The sequence below is a fragment of the Danio rerio genome, chromosome 13 (assembly GCF_049306965.1).
Source record: "Danio rerio strain Tuebingen ecotype United States chromosome 13, GRCz12tu, whole genome shotgun sequence".
Lineage (NCBI taxonomy): Eukaryota > Metazoa > Chordata > Actinopteri > Cypriniformes > Danionidae > Danio > Danio rerio.
Window position 1 is genome coordinate 29,151,375 of NC_133188.1, and position 27,312 is coordinate 29,178,686.

Below are 27,312 nucleotides of genomic sequence, written 5' to 3' on the forward strand. Positions count from 1 at the left end.
TCTGTTATAGCGGTCGGCAGCAGGGAAGTGCCGTACCGAAATAAGTTCCCACTAGATTGTGGATGCCTTTCTTTCACTATCAGAGCCGAGATGAGCCGCGTCCCCCGAGAGCGCGTGCGCACTCCACTCGGAGCTTCGCTTCCTCTCGAGCGCGCGCACGCGGCGCCCCTCTAACAGACATCTGTAGAGCTGCGGGCTGGGTGACACCCAACACATTTGCAAGGTTTTACAATCTGCGAGTGGAGCCGGTTTCCTCAAGGGTATTAGGTAACCCTTGGTGATTGAGGAAACAATTCGGTAGGGTGTTGAAACACGCTTGCTGCGCCATTTTCCCTAACACGGAGATACGTGCGCCTTTTTATCTGTCAGTAAAGTTCCCTGTCAGGTGAGCCCTGCAGATTCCTCCGTGGCCCCCAGCACTGACTCAGCGGAGGAGTCACTTGCTGGCCCACTACGTTGTAGGTCTGCCCGCTGGTCAGCCCGCGTTTTGGGTAAAGGTGCCTGCTATGTGTGGTCCCCACTAGGCGATCCCATATGCTTATTCAGCCACGGTTAAGTCCCCCCTCCTGGGCGGACCCGTGTCTTCCCTCCCCGCTAACCACTCTTTTGCTATGCGTACTCCCCCTTTTTAGGGCTAGTCCATATGTAAATTCTGCCATCTATCCCCCCTTGGGTAACGGATGGCCTCCGCAGCGTCCTCCCTATCGGGATTGCACGCTTCCCAACGTACTGTCGTATTTTCCTAGAATTATCTAGATGCTCACGACTTCCCAAAAAATATATATAAATCCGTAAAACTTCTGTTGAAGTAGGATAAATTAGGGCCAGGGACACGTTGGAGGACCGCGCCCCCCATGATGTGGGTGCGTCACGCTTGCTTGACTATCTCCTCATCGGGGGTGTTGGTAAGGTGCAGTCATTATGGCGCTTTCAATGGGCTCCCAATGCGTGGATTTTACAATCAAATCCACTTATAGTGCTGAAGTTCCCCCCGAAGGGGAACGTTCGAGGTTACTAAAGTAACCCTTCGTTCCCCGAGGAGGGGAACGGAAGCACTATACTCCGTCGCCATAATGACTGTCCCTTAGCTGTTGAAAGTCTCTTCAGCTTAAAAAGGATAGCGTCTGCTGGCGCCAGGTGAGCTTATATACTCAGTTGATTGCTTATGCCGCTCACCTGCGCAGGCTTGCGCTGCCAATTCATTCTTAATTGGCCCGTTCAATACTCTTTCAGACGAGTAGCTTCTGAACCGAACCTCCCAATGCGTGGATTTTACAATCAAATCCACTTATAGTGCTTCCGTTCCCCTCCTCGGGGAACGAAGGGTTACTTTAGTAACCTCGAACGTTATGCGGTGGCACAGAGTTACCCTTTTTGTTGACACCGAAACAGCAACGCATGAGGCAGGACACCACTTTGTTGCAGGGACGTTATTTGTTAAATGCCGGCAAAGTAGAACACGGAAGCAGCAGCAGGTTGAAGCGGGAAGTGCGAGTATGTCTGTGGGCTGATGATATTATAAAGTTGATGAGAACATTGCCATAGCAAACTGTGAGATATGTCAACTTGAGATTGCCTGCTTAGTATTTTAAGTTGAGGTGCTATTTGTTTTTATATTAGATTTTTAAAAATATTTTATGTTGAACTAAAGTTCAAAAGTGAAGAATTTATGTTATTTATTACTTAAGTTAACTTAAGTTGTTAACTACTTAACTTAAGTTGTTAAAAAGGAACATTCTGGATTTGTTTCTTCGCTCTGTTTTATTTATTAATTTTTTATCTATTAAGTATCGGATCGGGTTTCAATATGGGTAGATAATCAAAATCATTGGATCGGGTTTCAACATGGGTAGATACTCAAAATCAATTGAATTGGACTCAAGGGCAAAAAAACCTGATCAGGACATCCCTATCTTTTGCAGCTATCTTTATGGGGAATTTTTTTACTATACATATTGTATATTTTGTCACCCTACCCTAACCCTGCTCCTAAACCCAACCCTCACAGGAAACAATCTGCATTTTAGATTTTCAAAATACTTCAATCTGTGTGATTTATGAATCCATAATATAGTCGCCACACAATAAGGAATACACAATTGCTCAGCTCAGGATGTTGTACTAAAGCCATAATGGTGTTTTAACTCCCGAACGATATGCATATCAGATAATTAGGCCAGTCGTCTTGAGCGGCTCTGTACTCGTGGCACCTCTTCCCTCCCCCATTCACTTGCTCGCTACTGTGTTTGCATGCTTCGCCAGTGGTGTGTTTGAGCCCCTAGGCTTATGTTCTGTTCTGGGGTCATGTGACCAAATAACTTGAAAAATGTTACTTTACCTGTTCTATAGTTCAGAAGAGCAGCTTTACTCCCTTTATTTCGTCTGTACCTTTTATGTGTGATATGCTACAAAACTTCGCCTTCACCTTCACAGAAAGTTAGTTTCAAGCCTTGACCACGAAGCTTGTCTTGGTTATAGTGATGCACACTCAAATTTTCTCCTTTGTCTAACATAAATCCATAAAACCAGACGGAGATGTGTTTCTTTAAGATTCCTCTTCAAACACAAGAAGGAAATAGCCACTTGTGTTTAGAGAGGCCTTTTGTGTTTTGGCAGGTGGGAAAGACGTAAAACTTCAAGCCTTCACTTCGCAATCATTCCTATTTTATTCATCTGGCTCTTGAAGTCAGCGTCACTCTATTTGAACAATGCTGCGCTACAGACAGACAAATAAAACAAATCACTGACTTTTCTCTCCACGCCTGATAAACGAATGCTCTCATAACCCCATGAACTCAAATTCCCTCCATTTTTACAGACCTCAGTGCTGTGTTTATGATAATGATTCTGCCATCATTTACACAACCTCATGCCTTTTAAATCCTGTATGACAAATGTGCAACAGAAATGAAGATGTTAGTCGGAATGTCCAAGCTGCTCTTTTGGGTACACTGAAAGTGAATGTGAACTGTGGCCGCCTCAACAATCAATAACTTCAAGGTAGGATTATCATTGAACATCTAATATTTTTTATTTTATTTATGCTCTTAAATGTACATAGATTCATAGTTTGTGAATCTGTAATTTAGTGTACAATTTTAATGATGCTACCCCTCCTTTTAGAGCTTGCAAGATTTAAAAAACCACATGAGCTTCACATATTTTGGAACATTTTTATGTAAAAACATTGACCATGTGAATATTTTTTGTTTGTTTCATGTGTGTTTCACATGTTCCATGTGTGATTTTCAACCTGTATTTATGTTTTGTCCGTTTAGTGGCTAATTTGTACGAATTTGTACAGGTTCAGTCATATAAAAATGTACAATTTTAAAATGGAAGCATGGCACCCAACTACACCCCTAATCCAATCGTCATTGAATAAAGAGCAAATCGTACTAAATTGTACGAATTAGATTGTGTGAATTTATACGAAATAACCAAAATCAAAACGTTACGTAAATCAAAACGTTACGATTTGCCAGGAGATTGCGTTGGTGATTTTATCATGTGAAACTCATTTGATGTGGTTTCTCTGTAAAGACTTTAGTTACCAGTTTACTATATTTTGTCATTCATGGATGTTTTCTGTTTATTTACATTTTCACATTGCCTTGCTGGATTGTGATCTCTGTTTTGTCACCTTTTGATGTCGAAATATTTGGTAACACTTTATTTTAATGGTCCATTTGAGTATTAGCAGACTGTCTGCTTAATATCTGCTGATGCTGCTCCTTCAACAGACATTTAACTGACTATAAGAAACTTTTTAAGTACATGACAACTTACACTAACCCTAACCCCAACCTAACAGTCTACTTATAAACTATTGAGAATTAGTTGGCATTTAGATGCAATGTAACTAAATTCAACAAACGGACCATCAAAATAAAATGTGACCAAGTATTTAACTGATTTTGATTGGCATTTTAAGCAGTGATTAAAATAGATTTTTTTTTTTGGTGTGTCTGTTATGCTATTCATTTTTTTTCCTCAACAATAAATGATAAAGCATGGCAAAAAAACAAATTATCTGCCATACAATTTCTTATATTTCAAAATAATTTGTATGTATTATTTACAACACAAGCCCCTTTCTCACATACAGACTTTTCTAGAAAATTACCAGCAATTTTCCAGAAAGGTTTATATGTGTGAACAGGCGCTTTTTGAAAATACCAGTAAATTCATTCTGGCTATTTTCCGGAAAGAGAAGTTGTAACATTACTGGTAATTTGCCTGAATACTGCGCTGTGTGAACACAGAAGGAAGACTGCCGGAAAGAGCGCATGCACGTCTAGAATATGCTGACGTGAGATGTCTGCTTTAGCTAATCAGTACAGTCAGACGCATTCACGTCCGCTCGGTTTATGAGAATAAAAACCTTTGAATATTTTTCCAGACACATTTAGCAGCTAGATGTTAGTCAGATAACGTTTATATGTTCCTTCTTAATGCCAACTGTGAAAATAATTATGGATAATATGCTTATGGTGAGCCGTTGTTTGTTTACCTTCAAGCTTCCTTCAGCTGCGTGACGCGTCGCGTGTGCCCGTGAAGCAGACCGTAAACGCCAGCACACACACATATCATGTACCTCTTGACATGCAAAAGTGTTCCTCTATATTTTTATCGTAGTTGTTCACAATACTGATCCATCCACAGAGTTTGTAATGTAATCAAATGTTTACAAATACAAGCCCAGCCGTTTAGAGGTCATCTCTGGTTAATGATGTCAGAATTTACGTATTTTGGAATGGATGTGTGAATGGTCTTTTCCGGAAAAATTCCGTAACGTCCTCGCCTGTGTGAACAGCGTTTTTTTTTATTTACTAGTGAAGTCATACTGTTTTTTTTTAGGGCCAACAGAAGTTAACCGAGCAGAGATCGAGGTTGCAAAATACAGTATAGAAGTGTAAATAAACATTAATTTAAAAAAAAATTACGGGAAACTATTAAATAATAGATTCATTTGACAGTGTTGATCCACTTTAACAGTACAAACATGAGCTGTTTAAACATTCTATCAAACTTTTTTGTGCTACGCCAAAGAAAAAACATCAAGTGAAATGTAGGCACGGGACAATACCTGTTTTAAAGGTTTACCGCGGTTTGGTAAAGTCAAGGTTTTAAAACCACCAAATATTTCTGGTATACTGTGCCCAAGGTATGTATAAATTTTTTTTTTTTACGTTTTTGTTATTTAGTTCTTTAGGAAAACAGTATCTACAACAGAAAATATATCCAAAGATGCCATTTTAAATAGTTAAGAAATCAGTGTTTTTTAAACTAATGAAGACAGCAGAAGTCAATGATTCAATTAAATTATTTAGTCTGACATGTTTTCTGCTCCAATATATTTTAAGTTTACTAAAATAAAATAAATTCTGTTCAAAGGGCATTTTTTTCCCAGACATTTAAAAAGAATATGTTTTAGAACAGTAAACACAATACTTTGAAATCTTGATATTTTTTATCCAAGGTTATCATACTATCAGAATCTTAAACCAGCTGATGTCTAGTGACATGTGGGTAAGTATTTTTTCAAGAATTTGATCCCAGTCAAGGATGAAACTTGCAACTAATATAACAATATACAAACAAATACAAACTGACACAGTTATGCTCCTAGTAAACAAAGCTGTTATGTTCTCATTGTTATAAAACCCCATACTGACATTACTCACTCAGTATCCCCAGATATCTTTTTTCCTTTTTTTCCTCAGTGTTTTACTTCAGAATTCACCGCTGACTAGGAAAATGTGAGTCTTAAAACATTGAGGTGCATGGTTTGTTTTAGTTTTGTGTCTGTGTGGACTTGGCTGTGCAAATTAGTCTCCTGATCAAAAGTTCCCTGTGTTTATGGCCCGCTGGCAGGCCTTCTGCTCTGGGCTATTCAGCCAAAGCGGACCATACCGCTGTCTAAACAAAGGTTGACTCGGTTGTTTAAACGTTCTACGTTTTCAACACACTCAGTGGTTTGAGATCTTGTGGTACTGCTAGACACGAATGCATCATCGCCAATGGTTCGTCTTGTGTGTTGAACTAGCTTTGCATCATTTCCTTTTCTCTAGCTTGGCTTTGCTCTATTAATTGTGTGGTGTGTGGAGGTGAGTGGGCACAAAGTAAGTGCACCTTAATGGACAATGACCACCTCACGCCAGCTCTCAAAGTATGTGGCCGTTAACCAAGCTTAGATTTACAGCACATCATCTCAACTATTTGGCTTTCAGAACAGCTTCACACAGCAATTCTTAACTTCCACACCAGAGACAAAAAATTGCAAACACTTGGTCAAATGGGTTTGTTTAAAAAGTTATTACTCTTACTATAAGCTACTAACACCAATTCTCAAAATTTGAGACCGAAAATGGGGTTCATTAATTGTCTGAAATGACATAGATACACATATATATTTTTTTAATGTTTTCACTCACCAAAAAAATGCATTCTGTATTCATATACTCTAAAAATGCTGGGTTCTAACCCAAAGTTGAACAAACATGGAAAAACTCAACCATTGGGTATAAAAGGGGTCATGTAAATTAAATAAAAAAAAAAAATCAACCCAATGTTGGATTTGTTTATATTTGGTACAGTGTTGGGTTGCAACAACCACATTTTTATTTTTAGAGTGTAAACACATGATGGCTGCAGCACGCTCCAATAAAATTAAGACAGAGACATGTTTAACATGGGATTATATCAACTTTCCTTTTCTTTGCATAGTAGTTTGGGAATTGGTGATACTGCACTCTAAAAATGCTAGGTTATTTCGACATAATTTTGGGTAAAATAACTGCTGGGTTCATTTAAATACATTTATAGAATCTAATATAGACCTTTGTTTGGGTTTGCATATATCTTACCCAATTCGGGTTGAAATAATCCAGCATTTTTAGTGCGCAGTATCACCAATTTCCAAACTATTAAATCTTGCAAAGAAAAGGAAAGTTGATATAATCCAATGTAGAGTGTAATTATTTATGTAGGCAAATTTTTGCTCAATCTGACATAATACAAGACCTTAGCTACTCAACTGTCCGTGTTTGTCATTGTCTGATTCTCAATTCCATAATGGGCACTGCAGCCTGATCTCATGAGCAAACGCAACTATTTTACTTATTGTCAGAAAAGTGGCTGATTTTTAACAGCAGGTGTGTCCCCAAACCACAAATAAGAAGTTGACATGGTGGCGCAGTGGGTAGCATGTTAGCTTCACAGCAAGAAGATTGCTGGTTTGAGCCTTGGCTGGGTCAGTTGGCATTTTTGTTTTTATGTTCTCCCTGTCTTCACGTGGGTTTCCTTCGGATGCTCCGGTTTCCCCCACAAGTCCAAAGACATGTGGTACAGTGAATTGGGTATACAAAAATTTACCGTAGTGTATGAGTATGTGAATGAGTATGTGTGTTTTCCAGTGATGGGTTGTGGCTGGAAGGGCATCCGCTGCGTAAAAACATATGCTGGATAAGTTGGCGGTTCATTCCGCTGTGGCAACCACAGATTAATAAAGGAACTAAGTCGAAAAGAAAATGAATAAATGAATGAAAGATGCACAAATAAGACACTAAATTAGACACTAAATCAAAAAGTTACAAATTTTTGTTGGATTGCATTGAATGGTTTATAATATTTCAATAGGAGACAGATCTTAACTTCAGGGAGGGCAGTCAAACACATTCACTCTGTGCCTACAAAACCATGCTGGCTTTCTCATATAGTTCCAAAGATTCAAGTTGCGTTTCTTGATGCGGTGGCAGACTCTGTTAAGCAACAATGGTTTTCTGAAGTACTCCTGAGCCCATGTGACTTTATTTAACTTGACAGCATGACACTTTTTTTATTGCAAGGTCATCTGAGAGCTCAAAGGTCAAGCACATTCAGCTGTGGTTTCTTTCTTGTTCTACACAGACTCAGATTTCTCTGGATTTCCTGAATCTTTTTACAATATTGGTAAAACACCCAAGTTTTTTGTGATTTTGCATTGAGAAATGTTTAATCGTTTGACAATTCTCTCATGACTTGGGTCACATTTTATTTTGCTTTGCTTGCAAAGACTGAGGGTCCTTTCATAAGTTTTTTTCACATGACGTCATTGATTACGTGCAAAATTCAGATGTAGGGTAGGAAGTGATTTTTCTGCATAGGAATCAGCACATCAAAATGTTTCTGTTTTAAGTTGTTTATAATTGTTTAAAATGAAAAATGCTGAACAACTTTCATAGACTTCCAAAAGGTTTTGCTCATAAAGGGAGAAAGTAAAAAAAAACTGGCTGAAAAATGGAAAGCAGTATGTAAGAAACATTTATTCAATATATCCATGTTTACAAACTGTTTTTGAACACGATAATTAGTTTGACAGCACCAATAAAGATTATATGTGTATAAAGATGTTCATGTTTTATATAAAAATCATATACAAACCCCACCACACATGCAAAATCCAGGAGAATATAAATAATTGACTCTACCATGTAATCGCTGCAATGAAATCTCCATCTTTGTTTCAAAGTCTTTACTGGCATTTCAGCAGAATAAACATCTTTAACGTGAACATTGAGATGCACAGCACCAGTAAATGTTGGTTGATGGTGAGTTCACCAACAGAATAATAAAAAAATGCAACCCTTGCGACAAAACTAGACAACTATTATTTTTGTGGAACATTTTTTCCCCTCTTACAAAAATAAATAAATAAATAATAACAATGTGGAGACTATGCATCCACACTTTTTTTGTATGCTTTCATCTGTTCTTCCGTGATGTCAGGAAAATATCTGCATTGGAAAAACTATAATGTGTACAGCTCTTTGTTAAAGAATGCAACAGTATACTGTAGCATAGTAAGCTGATAAACTGTAATAAATACTGTATCGTTAGTGCAAACTATGGTGTATTGTGATGTTGAATAATTGTAGCATAGAAAATGAAAGCCTGTTGAATAATTTGTTGATTACTACAGTAGTGTCGTACCACAGCAACAATATAATTACTACACAGTTTTATTCAAGTGATTATCTATAGTATGCTTCCAAACACTGTAGAGTTTATAATAGTATTTTTTCATGTAATGTAATAGCTTATAAAGTGTCCACCGCCTCGACGACAGACAAATATATTTTAGCTCAGAAGAAAACTCGGCCCTCTTCATGATATAAGCAGGGTTCATACGGTCATGAAAAACCTGGAAAAGTTCTGGAGTTTTGACATGGCGTTTTCTAGGCCTGGAAAGGTTTGGAAAAACAGAAAAACCCACAAAGTTTTGGAAAAGTGGAAATTAGTTAAACAAGTATCTGTATACTTGAATGAGGGCTGAGCAATATTGGAAAAATCTGACATTACCATATTTGGTATTTCTGTAATTGTGTTGTGAATACAATTTTACCAGATGATTAAACAGGTTTATTTGGATTGATTGGAGGATTTTATAGATGAGTGAATCTTGAATAATATATAACAAATAAATTACAAGCATAGATAAATAAATATAGTAAAGATAAAGGTGAATTATAGTTTTTATTTATATTTTTCAGGTATTCAGGTACTGGTATTGAATCATTGTACATTATTTAATTTATATCAAAGTTACAATAAATTTCTTGTAGCTGGATGTTTTAAAATTTGAAATATTGAAATGTTCACACAGTCACAGGCCTTAAAGCAGGGGTGTCCAAACTCTGTCCTGGAGGCCGGTGTCCTGCAGATTTTAGCTCCAACTTGCTTCAACACACCTGCAAGTATGTGTCTAGAATGCCAAGTAAGAGCTTGATTAGCCAGTCCAGGTGTGTCTGATTGGGGTTGGAAGTAAACTTTGTAGGACGCCGGCCCTCCAGGACCGAATCTGGACATCCCTGCCTTAAAGGAACAGTTTACTCAAAGATTAAAATGTACCGACTATTTACTCACACTTGTTTTCTTTTTGTGTTCATTTAAAATCAATAGTCTCAAACTCAATTCCTGGAGGGCCGCAGCTCTACATATTATAACTTCAACCACCGCCAAAGTAATTCTTGGGTGAACTATCTCTTTAAAAATGCATCGAGATGATAAACTTTTACTCCATTATGATTAAACTCTATATTAAACTATAATCCAAACATTGCATATCCTGTGATGTGACTATTGCGGATGCACACATTGTGATATCGATGCTAAAATAATATATTGTGCAGTTCTATCTTGATTATAGGTTAGTTGTCTTTACTTAATCTCTTCTGTCTTTGGCCAAAAACTTGCTCTCACATGTTTAATGCTGTGTAAGCATTATCAAAGACAATTTTACATAGATATAAAAACAAATTTAAACAAAATAGGTTGTTGCGCGTTCTATGAATGCTGTAACACATTTGAACCTCATTACTTTTCTTATTATTTACCTTGTAGACATTACATGAAACATGACGTCATGAAAATGTACTTGAAAGTTCTGGAAAATTTTTGGAATTTTAGTTGTAAAAATGCATATGAACCCTGTACAAGGATCATGCCCAACATATGTGCTTATTTTCTATTTATATTTCCTTTAAAATATGGTATAAATCACAAAAATACGAACTTTCATCTATGTCTCCCTTTCGATTTTTTTATACCTGCCCTCTATCTGAATTTCGTACTTCATCAGAATCACGTGATTGTAAACAACTTATACCAAAACATGAAATCTCATATATTATCAGTTCACCTCTTTATTAGGGACTTTTAGGGTTTCAAAGCCATGTAATTTAGATGTCCTATAACCTTATATTTTTTTAAAAATTATTTTTAAGGATTTTTCACCCCTCACAGTGTAGATTTTACAGACAGGAAAGTGTGGGGAGCAGAGATTTGGGAAGGATCGGCAAACAACCTTAAGCCAGGAATCAAACTTGGGTCTCCATGAGGACCTCGGTGCTATGTGTTAACACAATAACCACTAGGCTATTAGCGCTGACTGTTCTATTACCTTTTCACTTTCATTTGACCTCTGTCCTGACTTTTTTGGAAAGTGTTACAGCCATAAAATCTTTGTATATTTACAGTTTATAAGTTTGTCAGTAAAAACAGTGGTAATCTTTTCTTTATCCTTTTGTGTATTGAAAAAAGTTCAAGAGAATGAACAAATGTCAAACGTGTGAATTCATTGCATTTGACTAAATGTCCCAACTAGGGTTTTGGTTAGCACTCAAACATGACACCAAAGTCCACCTCTGACCCTGACAAGCCTGCTCAAAGGTTTGAGAGGTCAACTGGTCAAGTGGCATTTTATCCCCATTCCAGTGAGCCATATCTAACATGCTTTTCTTCTCCCTGTGTCTCACTTTCTTTAACGGCAGGCTGTCAGGCTTCTGGAGTCATTAGAAACGGACACCTGCTTGCTGAATGGGGGTCGAGCAATGCCACAAGAACTTGTGCGACGACTCCAATCTCATTAAAGGTGGAATCAGTCTCTTCATTGTTGTTTTTCCCCCTCAAGCGCAGGACAACAGATAGATAGTTAGGAGCAACCATGTGTGTTCTATGATTAGATTTGTGAGGGATAATTAATCACAAATGGTGCAGGGGAGAAAAATACACACACTCGCGCACATACACACTCAAACAGCAGCAGAAGCAGCAGCATCATTTGAATATGTTAGTGCTTTAATAAGCTAACTGATTGATCCCAGGTGAACACTTTGTTGTGGAGATTGCAATGCCCTTTAGGTTTGAATAAACAGAGCCCGCAGCCCACACTGAGCCCTGTTTGCAGATAACAGCCTGTTTGAATGAGGCGTGTTGAATTCTGGGAAGGTGTGTCACTTGAACGCTCTGTAAGTATGTCACATATGGACTTGTTCCTTTTTTTCTTAGCAGTGGTGTGAGGCCCTGGAGAGAGTGTCATTTTTAGAACATACTGTATATACAGTCGGATACCTTCGCTGAGCATTAATGAACAGTTATAGGTTCACATATTTAAAGACCAATGAGAAATTACTTCTATTAAGTTGTCACTAATTCCGATAAATTAAATCTCAGTCACATAAGGCTTTTATTTACTTTTATTTTACCATTATTTAAATAAGAAGTCTCATTGAGATTTAAAATCTCTTTAATAGAGAGACCTGCCAAGTTAACAGCCATACAGTAAAATAATAATGATAAAAAATACATAAACACCACATAACACCAACTTTTCAATAGTCCTCTCAACAAAAACAATCACATGCTTCCAATACTGCTTTCTTCAAAATGCCTTTAAATTCACCGAAAGACACAACTTTATTTGGTTTTAAGTCTTTTTGCAAATTATTCTTTGCCCAAGGTGCACAATAAGGAAATGCAGTTTTTCCCAGCTCTGTACAAACTCAAGGTATATTAAAAAGCAAACACTTGAAAGAGCATAGCTGGTAATTCCCTGAGTTGAGACAAAGAAGAGCTTTGGAGTGAAATCTGTTTGCATAAACTGAATGCAAGTACTTTTCAGATGATTTTGGAAAAAAAGCTATTGATTTTATGGTGCTATTATAGTCATACAGAAGACCAGTGATGTAAAATAGCAAATTAAAAACACTCAAATTACTGTAATTGAGGAGTTTTTTTTTTTCAGAAATTGTAATTCACTAAGTAGTTTTAAAAATTGTGTAATTTTACTTTCCCTTGAGTTCATTTTTAGCGCAGTATCTGTACTTTTAATCCACTACTTTATTATTTCCCTTCTATGGGGATAAGAAAAAATCAGTCCTGTGATTACTGTCCAATCAAATCACACATACAAAGTAAATGGCCTCATACTGATTCTCCCGATTTATAAATACAGCAAACTGTTTGGAAGCATTAAAAGGGCATTAAAAGCGTCATTTAAAGTGTCCGAGAAGATTTCCGAAATCTTTACACGCAATGACCCAGAGTATGTTTGGATGCATGACACTGATGAGAAGATGACAGATGTGTACTGTATAATGACTGTAATGGCCTTAAATAATAATTAAATGCACTACAGAATGTTACATTCACACACACATCCACATATTACATGTAAACGCATCAGCTTTTCAAAGCATAATACTCACTACTCACTACTCTTAAGTACTTTTATGAGGGCTACTTTTTAATTCTTTAAGTAAAATTTGCAACAGATACTTTTACTCTACTTGCACTACATTTTTTGGGCAAGTAATGGTGCTTTTACTTAAGTATGTTTTTCCAGTACTCCTTCTACCACTGCAGAAGACAATAAGTACTTTTGGGCTACATTCTTTTAATTATTCAGGTTCAAAATATGCCCAGCTTGAAATTATGTATTTATTTTGCATATAAATAATAATTGAACTTAATGACACCATATGACCTTTCCTGTGTTTTGTTATTTTTACAAGAGTATCTGGATGCAGCCTTTATGATGCAAGCTTAGATTGCGTCATTCAGGGATGCAATGTCAGACACAATACACTAAATGGAGCTAATGATGTGACTGTGAGGGGTAGGGTTAGGGGTGGGGTTAGGTGAGCGCATTAAAAAGCATTGGATGCAGATTCAGATTGCATCTGCACCGAGGCTGCAGCCAGACCCCTCTCGATTTTTGGTGTTTTCAATTTATTTACTCATTCAATTGTAGGGTTTTAATCTCTGCTCTGACAACGTTTAATGTAAAAAAGTTTAACAAAGAGATTTTAATGACCCCCCATCCCCCCAAAATACCTGCAAGTATTTTTTTTACAGATTTCTTTTGGTTAACACTTTATTTTGATGGTTTAATTGAGTATTAGTAGACTGTCTGCTTAATATCTATTGACATGCTCCTTCAGCAGACATTTAGCTAACTATAAGTAACTTTGCAAGTACGTCAACTTACACTACCCCTAACCCCAACCCCAAACAGTCTACTTATAATCTAATGAGAATTAGTTGGCATGTAAATGCCATGTAACTTAAATTCAACAAACAGACCATCAAAATAAAGTGTGACCTTCTTTTGTTCTTTTTATTAATATTTTCTTTATTAAACTAATAAAACTATATAAAAAAGTCCCTTTCTCAACGATGAAGGTCCCACAATGCAATTAGAATGAGTAAATAAATGGAAAACACTTGTGAATCACAAAATGCAGGAAACTGTAAATTAACAAATAAATTAGTTTTACAGTGTATGGTAGTCATTATTGTTTCCTCAAGACCAGGGTTGCCCAAACTTTTTTGAATGAAGCGACATAAACCAAATAACAGTAAGAGCTGTGGGCTAAAGGTTATACATTAATTCTTTTTTTTTTGGCTTAGTCCCTTTATTAATCTGGGGTCGCCACAGTGGATAGAAGAACAGCCAACCTATCCAGCATTTGTTTTACACAGCGAATGCCCTTCCAGCTGCAACCCATCACTGGGAAACACCCATTGACACTCATTCACACACATACACTACGAACAATAGCTTACCCAGTTCACCTATAGAGCATGTCTTTGGACTTGTGGCGGAAACAAGTGCACTCAGAGGAACCCACACCAACATGGAAAGAACATGCAAACTCCACACAGAAATGCCAACTGACCCATCCAAGGCTTTCTGACCCATCCAAGGCTTTTTTGAAGAGTTCATCAGCCTGATAGTCTGAGGGAAGAAACTTTCCTTCAGTCGGCTGGTGCGTGACCGGATGCTGCAGAACCGTCTGCCTGACGGTAGCAGAGAGAAAAGTCTATGGCTTGGGTGGCTGGAGTCGCTGATAATCCTCTTGTCTTTCCTCATGCACCGCTGGTGTAAATGTCCTGGAGGGAGGGAAGCTCACCTCCTATACGTGTCCAGCAGTTCGCACAATTCAATTCTATGTAGGCCTTTGCGATTGGTTAGACATAGTAGTATGTACAATTAAGAAAAAATCTGATTAATTTAAAACATTTGATTAAAACATTTAATTTAATTGAAACTTGGTATTAAAACAAACAAACAAACAAACAAACAAACAAACAAAATGTTACATTCATTCATGTTTTTCTGCTTAGTCTCCTTTATTAATCAGGGGTCACCACATAGGAAAAAAACGCCAACTTATCCAGCATATGTTTTACGCCAGATGTCGTTCCAGCTGCAACCCATCACCGGGAAACACCCATACACACTCATTCCTCACAGCCAATTTAGTTTAACCAATTCACCTATGCCACATGCTTTTGGACTGGTGAAGGAAATCAGAGCACCTGAAGGAAACACAAGCAAACACGGGGAGAACGTGCAAACTCCACAGAGAAACGCCAACTGACCCAGCCAAGGCTCGAACCAGCGACCTTATTTCTTTAAGATGATTGTGCTGCCCACTGCGCCACCATGCTGCCTAATATTGAATTAGAAATTACAGTCTTTTAACCATCCCCATCATTCTCCTCTTCTCAGAAGGAATGGTGAGCCAAATCAAAGGATCACCATTGGCCAACTTGGGCCCGCGGACCCTACACTGTAAAAACTGCTGGGTTCCACACAATTCCTTCATGCTGTCCTAACACAAATTAAATAAGTTAACTTGATTGTTTTAAAAAAATATTTGGGTTGAATATAAAACAATTAAGTTGTCCCAAAACAATTTTAAGCATTGTGTTGTTTCAGCTCATTTTTTTAGTTTGAACTAGCAGCAATTATCATTTTTTTATTGCAGTTTGGGCATCTCTGCTCAAGACACACATTATATAAGGAAAACACATCAAATAAGCTAAAACATATAAATGTTGTAGATTCCATGTAGTCCTGGTCATCTGTTGACCAAAGTAATAAAAATGGACTTTGCAATATCACACACAAACTTCTCTCAAGCCTTGAACCCTCGACATCTGATGTTGGAGTTTAGTTTTTGGTCACTTATCTGAGTCCCCTGCCCTTGCATGGTCAACAGAGTAAGTGTGTCATTACCATAAATCTATCAGTGTCTTCCTGTGTGTGTGTGTGTGTGTGTGTGTCCCTCTCTTGTCCTCTTTTAACACCCTGGGGCATATTGGACTAATGGCTGGCCTTGTTCTCACCCTGGCTGTTTGCTGAGCTTGGAAGGCTAAAGTCTATAGATAGACAAGAGACTTGGAATGCAAGGTGTGGACAACCGAGATAAAGTTAAGACTGTGTAGACTGAAGGACAGGGTGTGTGTGTGTGTGTTTGTGTGTCTGGATGGATGGTCTGGAGTGTAAAGGTCAAAGAGTCAAGTTCACTCATCGGAGAAAACATTTATGATTGGTAAAAGTGTGCGCTGTAGTTTTATATTAGTACTAACCACCAATATTCTGTTTTCCAGGATCGGAGTGCTTGCCTGTGATGACGGTCTCTCACAGCCACATGTACAACAGCCTTGGACTCTCTTCTCCTCTCCTCGGGGCATCTGGTGTGGACCTTAATCCCAGCGTAGCCTGATGGTTGAGTGTGCCCAGGCAGACTGGAGCTAATCTGCTGGAGAGAGAGAGAAAAAAAGAGCCTGTCCGTGCTTGCTGTTAACACGTCTCGTTCCTGCTCAACTCTGGGAGCTGTGCAGGGTGACCTGGGTTAATTGCAGCTGCAGAGATGAACAGCCTGGGTCACCTTCGCTACGGAAGAGACGGGGGAAAAATGAGGTAATCATAGAGGACGGCTGAAGTTGAACCACAGAGATTTTTTCAGGACAGTTCCTAATAGCTGGTGGAGGGTTTTAGAGGGGAGGAGAGGACGGGACAGGTGTGAAAGGGAGGCATTGCTTACAACTGGAATTAACTGGTTGCAGTTGATCCGATTAAAAGTGGTCAGCGCTAAATACAGCCATCCAAAATCACATGTGCTTCTTTTGCGCTTAACAGTTTTAGAAAAAGTTTTAGCTATTGGACCTTGTATAGGGAGGAACAGTGGCTCAGTAGTTAGCACTGCCGCAACACAGCAAGATGGTTGCTGGTTCAAATCCCAGCTCAGCCAGTTTTCATTTCTGTGTGGAGCTTACATGCTCTCCTTATATTGGTGCAGGTTTTCTCCAGGTGCTCTGGTTTCCTCCACAGTCCAAAGACACGTGCTGAATAGAATAAACTAAATTGGCAGTAGTGTATGAGTGTATGTGTGAATGCGAGAGTATCTGTGTTTCCCAGTACTGAGTTGCTGCTGGAAGGGCATCCGCTGCGTAAAACATATGCTGGAATAGTTGACTAAGCTGAAGGAAATTTATTCATTTGTATACAACCTTGATGTCAAAACATAATGTGTGCATTGGTGTCAAAATCAGGTCAGAAATCATAGATGATCATTAGATGTCAGTTTAATAGCATTTCGACTGCAGGTAGTTTACATGCACTGCAGGCATACAATGTCCAGTGTAAATTTGCCATTTGGAATTGAATGTTTCATTCGTTCATACATTTTCTTTTCTGCTTAGTCCCTTCTGAGGTCTAATCTGGGGTCACTGCTGCGAAATGAACTGCCAACTTATCCAGCATTTTTTTTTGCAGGAGATGCCCTTCCAACTGCAACCCATAACTGGGAAACACCCATACACGCTCATTTACACACATACACTACAAACAGTTTAGCTTACCCAATTTAACACTAGCGTGCATGTCTGTTGACTTGTGGGTGAAACCGGAGCACCCGGAGGAAACCCACACGAACACGGGGAGAACATGCAAACAACACACACAAACGCCAACTGACCCACTTGAGGCTCAAATCAATGACCTTCTTGCTGTGAAGCGACAGCGCTACCCACTGCACCACCGGGCCTCTAACTGCATGTTTCAGATGAAGCACATGCTAGTATACTGTTATAATATCCTTCACAAACAAACATGAAATTTGTATGCAAATATTCCAATGGAACGTTGCATCACACATGCAAATATATTTTGAAATACAGCAATCTGATTGGTTGTTGTGCTTGTTGGTGTCAATTTGCATGTTTAATTTAAAAAAAAAAAAGCTTTGGTCAAGTTAGCCTGCCATATTATCCCTGGAAATGTATTCACCATAAATACTATTCTTTACAAAACATCAACAAAAAACTCACCATTTTTATTACACCGTCACTTCACCTTAATCACGCTTGGCAACACAGCGTGGCGCCTCTCTGGCTTCTGAACACTGTAACAGGTAAAAATGTCTTAAAAATTATATCCTGCATATTAATGAAGTTGAACCTCACAATAGAGCACGCTGATTGGTTCGAAACAAGTCTTTCTCATTAATTAATGCTGAAAACTCAAAGATGTCACGTTGTACCGGTCAGTACTGACATGCAGTCTACATGCTGGAATTCACACAAATATCGCATGGCAGTAACGTAGCTTCTAAATTTCTTTTCAAATCAGAAAAACGAATTTGCTAGAAATAATGCAAAACAACAAAACAAATTTTCACTTATTTTTTTGTGAAATATATGTGTCCTAATAGTGTTTTTTTGCAACGTGGAACACATAAAGTTGAAGTCGAAATTAGCCCCCCTTTGATTTTTTTTTCTATTGTAAATATTTCCTAAATGATATTTAACAGAGCATATTAAATATTTTTTCTTCTGGAGAAAGCCCTATTTGTTTAATTTAGGCTAGAATAAAAGCAGTTTTTATGAACCATTTTAAGGGAAAAATTATTAGCCCCTTTAAGCTAAACAATAACTTGCCTAATTACCCTAACCTGCCTAGTTAAACTAAATAACCTAGTTAAGCCTTTAAATGTCACTTTATATTTAGTCAAATATTGTTTACTATCACCATGACAAAGATAAAATAAATCAGTTATTAGAAATGAGTTATTAAAACTATTATGTTTAGAAATGTGTTAAAAAAAACTTCTCTCCATTAAACAGAAATTGAGGAGAAAAAAGGGTGAAGGGGTGGGGGGATAATATTTCTGCTGTACTTCAACTGTATATGTCAACATCTACAAATGTGTTTTGGTTTTTTGTGACCCTTTAAAGCAAACACAATAGGTTTGTAAATGTTGAACTGCCTTGTTTGATCATTTGCGGTTGCCAGAAAAGAACAGTGTGCCACTTTGTTTTGTCTAGTGGCCCTACTGTTTTGTGTTAAAGTGACCCCAGTGCACTCTGTCTACCGCTTAAGACTCTTTTGACACTCTCTCACGTTTGTGTCCCCAGAGTCCTGCTCATACACACACACACAAGCGTGAACAAGCACACAGAGAAATGCGTCAGGAACACAGGGAACATTTTTCATGTGCTATAAGCGACTCCAAAAGGCCATTCCATCTTCATTTTACAACTTCATGGTCTCTCCGGTATGTTCTCCATGCCTTTTTCCCTGCGTCTAAGCACAGCTCTCTCTCCCTTTCACAGTCTTAAGGCGGCGGAGGTGAGAGGTCAGAATGGCAAAGCTGCAGATTAAGTTTCAGATGACTGAGCACCTTTGTTGGGGCGGCCCACTGGAAAGGAAGTGTCCGAGAGGAGGATGGTGTGCTGAGATTGGCCACCGTTGCAGCGAGCCTCTCGGAGCATGTTTGCCCGTCTGAGGGGGGTGTTTTGAACTCTGCGTGCTACACAATCTGGTTGATCTGCAGTGTCTCAGACCCTTTCATGAACTACAATATGTCTGGCCTGACACATGCTGCTGAATGCAAGGGGAGAGCCAGTGGAGGCTTGAGAGTGAAGGCATGTTCAGTTCAGAAATGAATTGAATTCAGTTAATCAGCTCTCAACAGTGTTTAGGTAGTTTAATAATGTAGAATACCTTGATATGCTATACGTTTTTTTAAAGTATGACATTCTAAGTAATTCATAAATTAAGGCAAATTATGTTTATGTTTATTATTTGTATTTTATTTAAAACTATTTTATTTAGTTTGTTTTATTATCACTTATTTTTGTATTATGTGGTTAAATGCAGAAATATGGTCAAAATATTATTGTAGTTAACTTTTTCAATATTATTTAGTAGTTAAAGGTTAAGGAGGTAAAACATTCTGACATTAAATATTCAGCCCCATAAAATTCAAAACATTGCAGTCAGTATATTTTTTTAAGTACATTTATATAATTTAATCAATTGCAGGAATGTTTAGATTAATATATATAAAAAAAAAAAAACAAGTAAATATGTTACGATTACCAGCAATCCACTCCTGACAGTGAACTGGATATGTCCTATTTTGGAACTACAGGGAATGTCACACACCATGCTGATCACGGCTGATAAGACACACACAGCTGAGACTTGTGATCACTGATCATTCAGACTATTTGTACACCACACATACACCAGTGACACCAGTTTAGCATGGAGTCTTTGATGTTGATATTAGTTTGCAATTTGTTTGTTTTGTTTTGCCTGTTTGTTTTTGACCTTATAGCCTTGTTTACTGTTTGATCCTGTTTGCCTTAAATAGTTTTTGAATATTATATATAAATATATATATATATATATATATATATATATATATATATATATATATACACACACACACACACACACACACACACACACACACACACACACACACACACATATATATATATATATATATATATATATATATATATATATATATATATATATATATATATATATATATATATATGTATATATATATATATTTTTTTTTTTTACCTACACTTGGATCCTAGTCTGTGTTGTTCTTTGCTTTGTTACCTCCACCTGACAAAATGTGTTTTTTAGTCATTATTAGCCAAATTAAACGTATTTTTCTATATGCCAGAGTTCATCAAGATTCTTTGGATGGATTTTCAATACTTCCTCCATCTTACCCCAGGCATGCTCAGTAATGTTCATGTCTGATGACTGGGCTGGACAATCCTGGAACACCTTTTCTAAATGATCAACTATTGTAAATAACAAGTTATTATTTGTTGCTCTTACAACTGGGGTCGATGACAAGACTTTTGTCAGGTAGTGTACACTGTCACATAGAACTTTGCAGTCAGTATTATTTTATGTACTTATGAAAAAATATAGATTTTTTCTTTTTTTTTTTCTTCACAATATAAAAGTAAAAGCAAATGCATGAAATCAGCATATTAAAATATAAAAAAAGTCAAGCTTTGTCACAACAATATTATTAAATTACAAGTATTTTGACTTTAATTATAACAAATGGATCCTTGATGAACATGAGACTTGTTCAAAAAAGTTTTAAAATTCTTCCAACCAGAAATAATGGTGCACAAAAATGCATATTTACAGATTTTTAATACTCATGAACATATTGATCTAGCACAAGCAAAAAAAATATTACACATTAAAGCAAAATTAAGGCATTATAAAATTCACAAAAATAGCTGCTTACCTCACTTCCTCCAACTGCCACACCATGCTCCTTCTCAGCTCCTTTACAAACAGGATCAACCTACCTGGCTTTTCAAATGAACGCACGCACCCATCAAAAAGCCCTTACATGAATTTATCTGATAGGTGATTATACAATAATGTGCATTTCAAAGTCTGACACCTGACACTGTAGACTAGAGTTTATGAAGTGAGTGGATGAGGTTTGCTCTCTGTCCTCCTGCGTGAGGGATTTTCTGTTTACACACCCCACACCGTGACTATTGGGCCATCAGGGCCGAATTAATTTGAACGATCGATACCTTCTTCATCAACATTTTCATTTCCTGCCTCTGCTGGAAGGGTGGAGGCCCATTAGTTGTGGTGTCCTCAGCAGAGATGACCAGTGTGTGTGTGTGTGTGTGTGTGTGTGTGTGTGTGTGTGTGTGTGTGTGTGTGTGTGTGTGTGTGTGTGTGTTTGAACAGTGATGACATGGCCAAGGTCATCCTGGCAGTGGCCAACTAGAGATCTTGCTCTGACAGGTGAGAGATATTTATTTCAGTGAATACCCTCTTCTATAGCCTTCAACACACAATAGGGTGTAAACAAACAAACACAAAGTTAGACACTTTTTTTTTTAACTCTTCTTAAAGGTACAGTGCTCCCAAAAATTAAAATGTGTAACAATATGAACCTGAATTCACCAAGTAAGACATATTCTTGGATTAACATCTATGTTGATTCTGGAACAACATTCCAATCAGCTTATCAGAATTAAGGGATAGGTTTACAGTTTATGTTAAGTTTAGTCTTACTGTTAGGTTTGTGCATTTCTACATGATTGTTATCTAACTATTATTCCCTTCTGCTTTCAGGAATAATTTACAGTTATGGTTGGGTTTAGGCGTAAGGAATAGGTATGGATTACGTTTTTGAATAAAAATGATGTTCCAGGATCAACATAGATGTTAATCCAGGATCTCATCGTACTATCATGATGTGCACAATATGAGCCTGGGAGTGTTGGGCCTTTGGTGAGGACTCTAGTTAAGTATCTGGTTGCAGACTTTAACATACAAGCTGAAACATGCGGTCTTGCATGTAATCTCAGACACATGTGCTCAATAGAGCTAGTGGCATCACTGTGAGGGGTAGGGATAGGTGTAGGAATTAAAAGCAGTCTTAGTTTGCATGTGCACCCTGTCTGCAGCCAGACCCTTCTTGGCTAGTTTTTGGTGTGTTCTACATGTTGATTCTCATAAGGCTAATGTTAGAGGGAGTTAGCCCAATTTAGCTTGTAGAATCATACAGAAAGATACATCCTTTAGCAAAGGTGCAGTATGTAATTGGCTGTTGTCTGTTTGGGGTGTTGACTAAAGCCTGGTTTATATGTCTGCGTTGAGTGATCGGCGTGACCCATGGCGCCTGCCTTGCGTGTAGCCATACATTTATACTTCTGTATGCTGTTTATGTTGCTTTGCAATAACTCTTCTGAAACACTAGCTGGCAGCTAGCTGTGTTGAGTTTCTTTGTGGGTGCTTTTTTTTAACACTACCTTAAAGCAGAGGTTCTCAAAGTGGGGGTCGGGACCCCCCAAGGGGTCGCGGGACAATGAAGGGGAGGTCGCCTGGTGATTTTTTAAAAAATCAATTAATTTTTATTAAACCTTAAGACTTACAGTACTTTATCAATAACCTACTGTAGAGAAAAAAATAGTCGTTTATAGTTACTATAAACTATATAATTACTATAGTAGCTTATAGTTACTAGTTCTATTGGATTGCGACTTCTCGGGTAATTACATTATACTAAAGACACAGCAATACTGTCAGATGCAGCAGATTGATTTTGTAACATCAGGTTGAACTTTCTAGCCCATTTACAGCACTGACATACATAAAAAAAACCCAAAGACTAGACTTGGGTCTATTGGTGTGTTTGTGCGCGTCATTGCATACAAGCTTTCTGTATTTATAACCACCACCTCAGAGAATATTGGGGGTCATGAGTCACTGGCATTGTCATTTTGGGGGTCGCGGGCTGAAAAGTTTGGGAACCCCTGCCTTAAAGAACAAGTAGCTAAAACTCACTCATTCAGAAGGAGGAACTGGCTGACATGCAACAACTTTAAACATAAGGTAAACACAAAACTAAAGTTTTCATTTGGAGCTCTTCACAGGACTCAACACTTGTAAACACAAACTCCATCAGGCTTGCAGAACTGCCTATACTCATCACAGCTACCAAACTGACCAATCACACAGCTTGCGCTATGCGTCATTGCGACGTGTAGTTAGTTTTTGAAAGGTCTACTTTTGCGCACTGTTTGTGTTGCTCTGCAACGCTAGCTGGCAGTGATGTTTTTATGTTCCTCTGTGTCAAGTTTCTTCGCTGGTGTTTTGTTTTTTCTGAAGCTACCTTAACCTATAAGTGGCTCAAATTGGCTAATTTTGAGGCAGGAACTGGTGGACGTGCAACAGCCTTAATCATAAGCTAAACACAAAACAAAACTTTTCATCTGGAGCTCCTTCACGAGACTCCACACCTGTAAATACTCGCGTGCCTCTCAGTCCCGCCCACACTTGTCAGCGCTACCAAATCGACCAATCACAGTGCTTGCCATATGCGTCGTTGCGACATGTAGTCACATTTTTTGAGAGGTGCGCGTCAGCGTTAGTGACGGCCATAGTGAGGGCTATGCCACGAAGCGTATGCTGCGCCGGACCATACGTGTGGATTGATGCAGAAGTATAATTCAGCCTCAAGGCAACTACATGTCAGCTAGTAGTCAATTAAGTACAGTGGAAAAAAAAGAATGTTAGTGGGTATAGAATAAACTGGCATGTATATATATATATATATATATATATATATATATATATATATATATATATATATATATATATATAATGTTTAAAAGAATCCTTAGCACATTCTCTAGTCTTAAAATATTTGTCCTGTTATGTAACAAGGAATATTGGACCAAATTTGTGAGAGGTAAGTTTTCCAGAATGTGACCGCTAATGCAAAAAGTTGATATTCTTTTTTGGTTGAACTCTCCCTTTAAATTTTGTAAGGTTTTTTTTTTTACCATTACATAATAAACTTTTGAAAATGATAGAAAAATGACACTTTTCTGGTTTGAAAAGAGTGACAAAACTGTTTACTTTTGGATCAATTATCCTTTTTTTTTTTTTTTTTACATATTTAAGTATATTTTGGGTGTGCGTCTGTGTGAGTAAATGCTGCACTTGCTGACTTTAGAGATCAGTATTTGGAGTTGCTGATCATATCAGCGGTCTGGTCTTCTAGGAATGCTAGATGGTCACAGGTGGCCATTAGTTATCCCGCTAAATGATTCAGGTCACATCGGTCAACATTCCGGAACTCTCCTAGACTAGACCACTCTGGAAAAGGGGGAAGATCCACCTCTAAATCTCTCCAGCCCAAATGCAGTTTCAGCATTGACATATTGGAGGTTTATGACAAGCGTTGAGTAGATTCTGTGAGGTTCATTAATGTGTGCCATTTTACTCAGCCAGCAAGTGGCATCAGTGCGGTGGTCTTCTGTTTTCCAGCAGAGCTCACAGAGCCCTGGTTGCCCCGTTCTGTGCTTTTGGAGGCTTGTTAAACTGAAGTAAGCCTTTTGGGTCGTCTACTTCTGTAAATTTTAACCTTTTTTTGATGGGTTACATGTTCTAATTATTTTCAGAATGTGTGTGGAGAATCTCTTTTCTTCTCTCTTTTTCACTCGCATTATAAAGCTGACTCTGTTATTGAGACCAGGCCCAGATTCTGGGCCCCTGAGATGAGCTGCACTACTTTTAAAGTGGCTTCATAGACCAGCTCTTCTGACACTGACTAGCCTTCTCCAACCCATAGCTGACTGTATTTCTGATAGCTCAGCTTTATGTATATCATAAATGTTTCTGATTGCACAAATGAGCCTTTGCTAATATGTGCCTGTTTTCCTTCAGATTCTTTCAAAGGATTTCTGTGGACTTTTAAAAATTGTGGTAACACTTTACAATAAGGTTCATTAGTTAATGCATTTACTAACATGAACTAATCATGAACAACATTCATGTACAGCATTTATTAATCATAATTGAACATTTACTAATGCATTATTAACAACCAAGTCCATGTTTGTTAATATTAGTTAATGCACCATGAGTTAACATGAACTAGCAATGAACTACTGTATTTTCATTAACTAACGTCAACTAACATAAACAAATACAGCGGTAAATGTATTGTTCATTGTTTGTTCATGTTAGTAAATGCATTAATTAACATTAACTAATGAACCTTATTGTAAAGTGTGACCAAAATTGTTAAATTATTACAATAATATTATTAAAAACCACTGAATAAAATCAGTGCTTGATTTCTCAGTCGAAACATTTTACAGCCTATTTAAAATTACACAACAACATTTTGAATTTTCATAAATTTGTTTTTGAGACTGTTCAAACACACCCACACATCTACATCTAAAAAAGAAGCAAAAGCTTGTAGACCAGGGGTGTTAAACTCAATTCCTGGAGGGCCGAAGCCCTGCACAGTTTAGTTCCAACCCTGCTCTAACACACTTACCTGTAGGTTTCAAACAAGCCTGAAGGACTCAATTAGTTTGATCAAGTGTGTTTAATTAGGGTTGGAACTAAACTGTGCAGAGCTGCGGCCCTTTTGGAACTGAGTTTGACACCTGTGTTGTAGACAAAGTGGCAACAGTGACATTTTAAGATTTACTGAAAATAAACCTCCTTTTGAAAAAGATGTGCTCTAGAGCATGTAGTGATTTAAAACCCACTTTTATGGTTATAAATAGGCTATGGTGAATGAACATAAGAAATTAGCATTCCAACTTCTCTTTAGCTTACCCCAGTTGTCAAATTTTAAGTTAAAATATTTTCATGTTTGATCGGTTCAAATTCGATTAGAATTTGTTGCTGAGAATTGAAGCTTTTTATTAAATCGTAAAGTGCTGAATGGCAGTGATCTGGGGTTTCACCTGTTGTTAAAACCGAGAAACCATGAACTGCGAAGAACCTGCAGTCAAAAATTAAAAGTGATGGAGTCTGCGCACTTGTTTGTATGGTGGCCGAGAGAGCTTAACGTTCTGCAATTTAAGAAAACCGTTTGACAGCACATGTGCTGCAAAACCTCACAGCACAAACACATTAAAAAGCACACTGCATTTTACTCAATGCAAACAAATGAATAAAACGTGCTGCATTTTCTCACAGTGCAAACAATTCACGAAAACATCCTGCATTTTCTTACAACACTTGCAAAAACAACGGAGCACAACATAAATGTTTAAAGGAAACCCAAAAAACATGATGGATGTCACTGTGCTGTGAAAATGGCTGCTTCCAAAACCGCCTTCTACTCAGGTACTTCATTTGAATTTAAATGTACCACTCGACCGTAAGAAAAGTACGTTCTATACAGTATGAATGTGAGCAGTATAAATGGAACTTGGACATACTATATCTGCCATCTTGTCATAATCATGTGACATACCAGCCTGAGCTGTGTAGCTTCACTCCCATTATTAATTATTGTTATGCAGTGTCACACAAAAAAGTGCTGCTATATTAATGTGCATATCACACTTTCGGCCGGCCGCATATATGATCTACACTTTAACCCCATTTATGAATTCTTTTGCAGGGCATCATGGGATAGCGCAGCAGTCGTCAGTTAGTGAAGTTGTAGGTCATCTTTGAAAGATGAATAATTTTTAACCTTATCTTTTGTATTTTATTATCATAATTAAGCATAACATAAATAGTCGGGTCTATCACATTTTAGGGTCTCCTTGAAACTCAACAGTATAGTATATAGTGTCGTCATAAATGGAACACTAATGTTTTTACTAAGCGGAAATTCAAACCGTGTCCCTGATGACATTTGATGGTTGCCAAATTAGTGAAATAAATGGCCAAACTACCAAATATTACCTGCCATGAGTATAACCACATTTACCATCAGGAGGTGACATAATCCCTCTTCGTTTGCATTCACAATCCAAAATAAATAAAGTAATCCAACATGAGTGACCCAAATGATCGGTCCCATGCTGTTACTTGAGCAAAGCTGCGACTATTGAGTGTGTAAAGTGTCCATCATT

The 27,312-nt window shown here is 37.7% G+C and overlaps 1 protein-coding gene and 1 long non-coding RNA gene across 3 annotated transcripts in view; one reads left to right on the forward strand and one right to left on the reverse strand.

Moving 5' to 3' along the window:
- Positions 1-27,312, reverse strand: part of pdlim1 (PDZ and LIM domain 1 (elfin)) — a 534,563-nt gene that overhangs the window by 170,374 nt on the left and 336,877 nt on the right. The gene's annotated exons all lie outside the window — the stretch shown is intronic.
- The window catches only part of LOC103912005 (uncharacterized), a 42,855-nt gene continuing 23,296 nt past the window's right edge, over positions 7,754-27,312 (forward strand). The window contains exons 1-3 of one of the 2 annotated variants that reach the window (XR_663207.5): positions 10,637-11,413; positions 16,222-16,534; positions 19,228-19,682. This is a non-coding gene — a long non-coding RNA (uncharacterized lncRNA). Of the gene's footprint in view, positions 11,414-16,221; positions 16,535-19,227; positions 19,683-27,312 lie in introns of those variants that run through there. The other variant, XR_002459864.3, reaches the window with a different exon arrangement.